This window comes from Anoplophora glabripennis, unplaced genomic scaffold, assembly GCF_000390285.2.
Source record: "Anoplophora glabripennis isolate ALB-LARVAE unplaced genomic scaffold, Agla_2.0 scaffold418, whole genome shotgun sequence".
NCBI lineage: Eukaryota > Metazoa > Arthropoda > Insecta > Coleoptera > Cerambycidae > Anoplophora > Anoplophora glabripennis.
The window spans coordinates 140432-147511 of record NW_019416647.1 but is presented as its reverse complement, the minus strand read 5'-3'; the positions used below and the strand labels follow the sequence as shown (position 1 = coordinate 147511).

Below are 7080 nucleotides of genomic sequence, written 5' to 3'. Positions count from 1 at the left end.
TGGGACTCTGTCATTGTCATTTCTATTATATTCTTCACTCTTGTATTTAAAATTTGCTCATATAATTTCATTCCAGTACTCAACAGCATTATTCCTCTATAATTATTACAATCTTTCTGATCTCCTTTCTTAAATATAGGCAATATCAGTCCCATTTCCCAGTCTGTTGGTATCGTTTCTTCATTCCAAGTTTTATTTAGTATTTCCAATAATATTTCCATGCCATTTCCTCCCATATTTTTAAGCATTTCTGATGTTATTTTGTCTTGACCTGGCGCCTTTCCATTCTTTAGTTTTCTTAAAGCTTGAGTCATTTCTTCCATGGTTATTACTTCGTTTTCTCTCGCATTTATTTCGTTCATGTTTGTTTCTTCTTCTCTATCACTCATCTCTTCTCCCTCTAATAGTTCTTGAAAATATTCTTTCCATCTTTGCATTATTTCCACTTCGTCTGTCAAAATCTGTCCGTGAGCATTTTTCACTGCAGTAGTTTCTATCTTTTTCCCTTTTCTCATAGTTTTTAGTACTTTATAAAATAATTTTTGATTACTTTTATAATTTTCTTCCATTTTTGTTCCGAATTCCGACCATGCTTTCTCTTTAGCTGCAGCTACAGTGCTTTTAACAATATTTCTTTGCCTTTTATATTCTTCCAGGCTTTCTTCAGTTTTCTTTGTTAAGTAAACTTTCCATTTTTTCTTTTTACTTTGAACTTGTTGTTTTATTTCTTCGTTCCACCACACTGTTTGTTTCCTGTTGTTTAATATTTTACTTGTTCCACATGTCTTCTTGGCACATTCCAATATTATTTCTTTAAACATATTCCATAGTTGATTCGCGCTAATATTTTCATTGTCTGCCAATATTTTGTCTGTTTCTGCGTTTATCAGCTGTTCATATTTTTCTCTCACTTTTGGGTTTGTTAGCATGTATGATTTTATTGTTTCATGTTGTCTCATCTTATCGGTTTTCTCGTTTATTTCGTATTTTGGGTTCTTATCATTCTTAATATTAGTTAGTACCAAGTAATGATCACTATTTATTTCTGATCCTCTTTTAACTCTCGTATCCATAATCTGCTTTCTATTATTCTTTTCAGTTAACACATAATCGATTAATGATTTTTCTCCTCTGTTGGCTTCTACTCGCGTGTATTTATGTATCTTTTTGTGTTCATAAAAAGTGTTTGTTATAATTAAGTTATTTAATAGGCAATACTCCATATGAAAATGAAATAAAAAAAGAATTTAAAATTACGTAAATGTAGTTAATTTATTAATAGGATCAGATTTACTTTTTATTGATTTAATATGTAGAAAACTTAACCTATATAAACTTTATGTAGAAGTTTATTTTTTAAATTCAGTAAGAAAAAAACTTACCTCACCTGCCTATCTTTATATAGCGATAAACATCAGGTACGTCAAATTATTTTATTAATTCACACCACAAATTAATTTTATTAATTAATAATAACAATAGCAGCAAAAACAGTTGAATTTGCTGATATAAAATAGGTGTTATAAAATTTTATTTATTTCTTTCCTTAGGAACTTTGCCGTTGTGCCGGTCTACGACTGTATGCTTTGCCTTGCGCAAGGTCAGGTTTTACAGTGGACCAGTTTCCAGTGCCGTGCAGAAGTGTATTTTAAAAGATCTTCGAGCTGCCCTTTTTGACTATATTATACTATAAAATTAACCTGACCTAAAAACTTTATGTAGAAATGTATCTACTAAAATTATGTTGTTTTAAAAAAACATTTCTACATATATTTGATAGAGCCTTTCTCAGCAATGGCGTTCCAGCATAACCACTGCACACCTGATTCATATAAACACAATGTCACGTGACTTAAAGCTGTTTAAATCTTACCTTACATCTTGGAGCCTTTTTTAAATCTATCCAGCTCCTGCCAAATTTATACATGTCTACATAAGATTATTATTCTTATTATTGTGGCGTATGAGTGCCAAGGAATAATGTAAATATATTAAATAAATACATTTTTTCTTCAAATTTGTGAAACTGTTTTGCGCAGGAATCATTAGACCTTTAATTACATGTGTTTTAAAAGATGTACACAGCCTTCATAAATGATTACAAGTCACGTGACTAGTAATTTTGTTTGTAACAGTAACTTTATTTCCTCGACGTTGGTAAATATATTTCCGTAAAATTAAAAAGTGCCGGGGTGGAAATTTTGACAACAGTTTTATGAGCTGTGAGTGAGGAAATTTAGGTATTTTACCCGCAAGTTGCATGAACTATTTTCTCTGCTACTTAAAAATGTCGGATGTAAATTAAATTATAAAAACATCAAGTTTTATGCACTAGTGCCTAAAATGAAGTAAGACAATCCAAATAATGAATAAATTTTTAGTACTATTTTTAAAATAAACATATATGTATATATATGATTTAAATCACATATCGTCCAGATTGAAGTCACATACATGTTCTCTGACAATTTTGTTTTCTTAAATTGTTACCGAAAAATTGTTAATATATACGATAGTTGTTAGTAGGTACTGTCACCGTACAAAATAAAAAAGCAAACAATTTGTATTATGTAAAACTTTTTCTTTGCAGACCAATGCCAAAAAAACATATTACACCATATTAAATTTGTGGGTAACTATAATATACAGAGTGACATGGAAAAAAGTGCAATGCAAAAGTGCATACACTTATGTTTAAATTTCTTTTGTTTTCGAGACTGTTAAAGAAATTTTGGAAAATATTGTTTTTTTTATTATATTTTTATTATATAAGTGGAGGGAATGTACTGACAATTGGTACATAATATCCTCTACAGGCCAGTGGCGGAGTTAGAGGGTTCACTATGCTTAAATCAAATTAATAAATTAATACAGCCCTGTAAAAATTACTATTTTAACATTTTGCCATACGTAATACAATTCCTATTAAAAGTTCCTATGAATTTTTGTGTCATATTTTGCCCTATTTTTCTACAAAAATGGATTTTTTGTAGACTTCGGTGGTTTAGAGTACGAACATATTTTTTAAATAAAACATTTGCTTATAGTCGGGTACGAAACAATGTAAATCTACGGCAAAGCATAGTGTTATGTACCAATTGACAGTACATTTCCTTTACTTAATCGGAAGTAATAAAAAAATCAATATTTTTCAAAATTTCTTTGACACTGTATCTCGAAAACAAAAGAAATTTAGACGTAACTGTATAGGAAATCTTTATATGTTTTGAGGTCCTCTATCATGTGGTGTTATGCATTGCACTTTCTTCTATGTCACCTTGTATATACAGGGTGATTCACAACTTATCCAATCCGTCGTTGCGGTAGTTTTTACCTGTTATCTGTGGTATTTACATCAGTTTTTTAGTAGTTAGTGTCAAAAATGGCTTGCGTGTATAGCAACTCAGAGTTGATGGATATCGTTTTAATTTATGGTGAAGCAAGACAACATTTGTATTATGNAAAATTTTCCACATAACAAGGTGCCCTGGATCAAATAAAAATCGACGTATCTCACCGTTTTTCGAAAAAAAAAATTGTTTAACGAAAATATGAATTTTATGCAGAACTTTTTTACCACGCTGTATATTAATTAAATTGTCGTGGCTGAAATTAGTGTCGTGTCTAAAGTCGACAGTGGTCATCAGCTCAAAGCTAGGAGCAAGAAGGGGTAATGAATTTCTATGAACGTTTGTAACATTATTAAATTATTGCAAAGTTTCGTCTTTTAGCAACCGCCATCAGTTTATTTCTTTTTATTGTACTCCCTTTTTGTAATGATATTACTGTTTTCTGACGATTTCGACTATAAAACTTATCGTCAATGTTATTTTTCTTTATAACTTCATTAGATACGAATTTAGAAAAATTTTTATAATTTGAATTAGCTTAATATCTTTAAAATAAAGTAAAAGTACAAGAGCTAACAATAGAAACATAAAAAATATATTATATATATATTAAATATAAAAAATAGGGCACATACTATAATTACTTAATTTGTGAAAATATATCTTATCTAATTGACCTTATCTAGTGAAATTATCTTTGTTTCCTTATTGCTCAAATATTTAAAAGAGGCAACCCACAATAACTTGGCCAAATGAACTTTATCACTATCACTAGGTTATTTAAATTTATGATTTTTTAATTAGGTGTCTAATATAAAAAGTGTTCAGCCCATTTAAGTGAATAAAGTGTTAAAAAGATCGTTGTTATATATTCATACATAATCATAAATACAAAATATGCTAAATTAAGAAATATATTAAATGGAAATATTCAGAATTTTTTCAGGCAATATGTATTATTTAATTCAGAGTATTTATCGAATTACGATTGTAATTATAATTATAACTATTATTTAATTGTGATCTTTAAATAGCACATGACAAGTTGAGCAAACATAGTCTGGCGTCACTTGGGAAATAGTTTGTTTATTTACATCGTCGTATGTGTGGACACTGTAGCCATCTGGTTCTGTGGTGTGAATTCCCTGGCTTCTTAAAAGAAACTGTTAGTTTAATTAGAAATGAAAATTATTAACAGTCTCAGTGTATAGGACTCCACCCTATTTTCTCCTTTTCTTTTCAAGATACAAAAAGAACGTATAGAAAACTTTAACATTTTTTAGCAAAAACGGTTAAATACAGGTGTTATTTTGTCTAGAATATTTTTTGAAAAAAATTAGTTTGCGAAGAAATAAACAAACATGTGGCACATTAAAAAATTTAATCTTCTGAATAGAGTTGTAATATAGGTACCTACAAAGTGAACTATATTATTATGTACGCTAGTAAGTTGAAATTGAAATCGGTCTTTATCTACAAGACACAGCACGTGATGTTATATTACTGAAAAGTAATATTCGTTACCAGTATTGTGCTAACATTACGGAGGGTATCTGTACCACCTGTGTCATATGTTTGTTAATTGATCATCATTGAGGATTAATTTATGCTATTAATGTTCCAATTTTCGTTTTTTTAAGCATTACTGAACCAAATTTAATTTTTATTTTCGATGGTGCTGAACACGAATCTGAAGTTATTTTTGTGCGGATAATTTTATTTATTAAATACATATTTTTTAATTCAAATTTGGGAAAATGTGTTTCTTAAACAATATTGATTGTTTATTACAGATGTTCGAAAGCTACATAAAATATACTTACAGAAGTTTTGGGAGGGTGACGCTAATAATTTTTGCTTCTCTGAATACATACTGGTTAGTTTTTAATTTAGAAGAAAATTGCGTTATTTTAATCGACCAAAATTAAAAATAAACTCAATTTATCGGCCAAATTCTAACAGATTTCATTTATTTTGACTAAATTTAACTTTAAATTTAGTTTTTGTTTTTTAATTTTTTTAAGGTATATCTTCTGCTCCTTATACATTTTTAACTAGGGCACAACTTTGTTAATGTTACTAATGAATATTAACTCCCATAATAAAGTTCTTAGTAATTTGTCCAACGAAATAGGTAGCTCGCTGATTTTTTATAGGCTATTTGAATTTTGCTAGAAAATTCCATATACCTAGGTATTTTTTTTATTTTTGAAACAATCTGATGTTCTCCTAAACCAAAAATCTCGTATCTAGATTGCCCTTATTGGTGTAAATTTTATGGCGAACACAGTATAATAGTTATAACTACAATTTATTGGCTATCAACACTTTAAATGTGAGTGAATTTATAGTGTAGAGTTTTGTATAATGTAGAGTATATTCAAAACTGTAGAGAAAATAATTTGAACAGTTATAATTAAATAATAATGACACCACTCAGATATCAAAATTTATATCCTTTCCGAGTTAGACTTAATTGATTATAATTAAATTAATTAAACAAGGACAAACACTCCTAAAAAGAATGAAACTATGCTATGAAATGCCTTTTGTTTTAATTTTTTAATTAGGTAATTAGAAAACATTCAATTTGTTCCTGTCTTTGTTTACAAAAGGTTCTAACAATTCGAAAGTTTCAATTCAAAATTATAAAACTATCAAAACAAACATAAAATTAGTGAAACCAAAAACAGATACTTAATTTTACGAAGATGTCACTTTTCTTACGACATTGCATCTAATTCATTACACTGTTCAAATGTTAAGACCCTTAAGCAATATTTACTAACAAACTCACAAACTTTTTAATACAACAGCGAATTAAAAGCGTTAAATGTTGTAATAAACACCAAAGAACAGACAGAACGCAAGCAATTCTGACACCAGACACCCTGAAGATCATAATACATTTATTTACCTCCGTTTTCTCGTGCTGTACACTTGACCAACGTAAATTCAATCGTCAAATTAAATTCTCACTTAGCTACGTCATTCCATACAACAAAAAAAATACGAAATTTGGAGCGATCAGGCACCACTAAACAGTTTAATAAACATTTCCGAATAAAATCACTATCCGGCCCTGTATATGGGGGCGACGTCCTACAACTTAGCTGATCGCTGTAACGAAGACCGAGGTACACTGACTACACCACACTGGCACTGGACTGGACTTATTCCTGTGAATTTCAATAATCTCAAGACGATCGAGCAGCGAACTATCCCGTCGTACCAAGCCGAGAAAACAAAGTAAAAGCAGTACCTAAAAGGGACTTAAAGCGCCAGAGGCGGGACATAGTTTAGTCGAATTGGGAAAATGGGAATATATTTTTTTCAAAACACATATACAGCGTGTTCGCGTTAAAGTGCCTGCAATGTTATAGCACATTTATTTTTAGAGACATTTCAACTATATTCCAGGTCTAAATACAGTCTAAATGTCTTTTAAAATAATTTTAATTAAGGATCTATTAATTCCTGAAAAATATATTTTTCGTTTTTTCAAGGCAAATAACGAAAAACGTCCGATCGTCATGCCATCAAATTTTTTGTCTCTGTCTCTATCATCTTTGTCTGATAATGAATGTAAATAAGTATTGCAAATTTACTTTATGTACCCATAATCAGCTAGATCACGTTGGTTTGGATGCTACAATTTAGCAGACAATGACCTACACATTCATGCCGTATGAACCGTGTGATATGAAATAAAATATATATATATATATAT

General features: G+C 29.6%; 1 protein-coding gene across 2 annotated transcripts in view; it reads right to left on the bottom strand.

The window, feature by feature from the left end:
* Positions 1 to 7080, bottom strand: part of LOC108910087 (laminin subunit beta-1) — a 91411-nt gene that overhangs the window by 75998 nt on the left and 8333 nt on the right. The window contains exon 1 of one of the 2 annotated variants that reach the window (XM_023455160.1): positions 6268 to 6506. The exons of the other annotated variant lie outside the window; for it this stretch is intronic. The gene's annotated coding sequence lies outside the window, so the exon portion shown is untranslated. Of the gene's footprint in view, positions 1 to 6267; positions 6507 to 7080 lie in introns of those variants that run through there. 2 annotated transcript variants of the gene reach the window in all.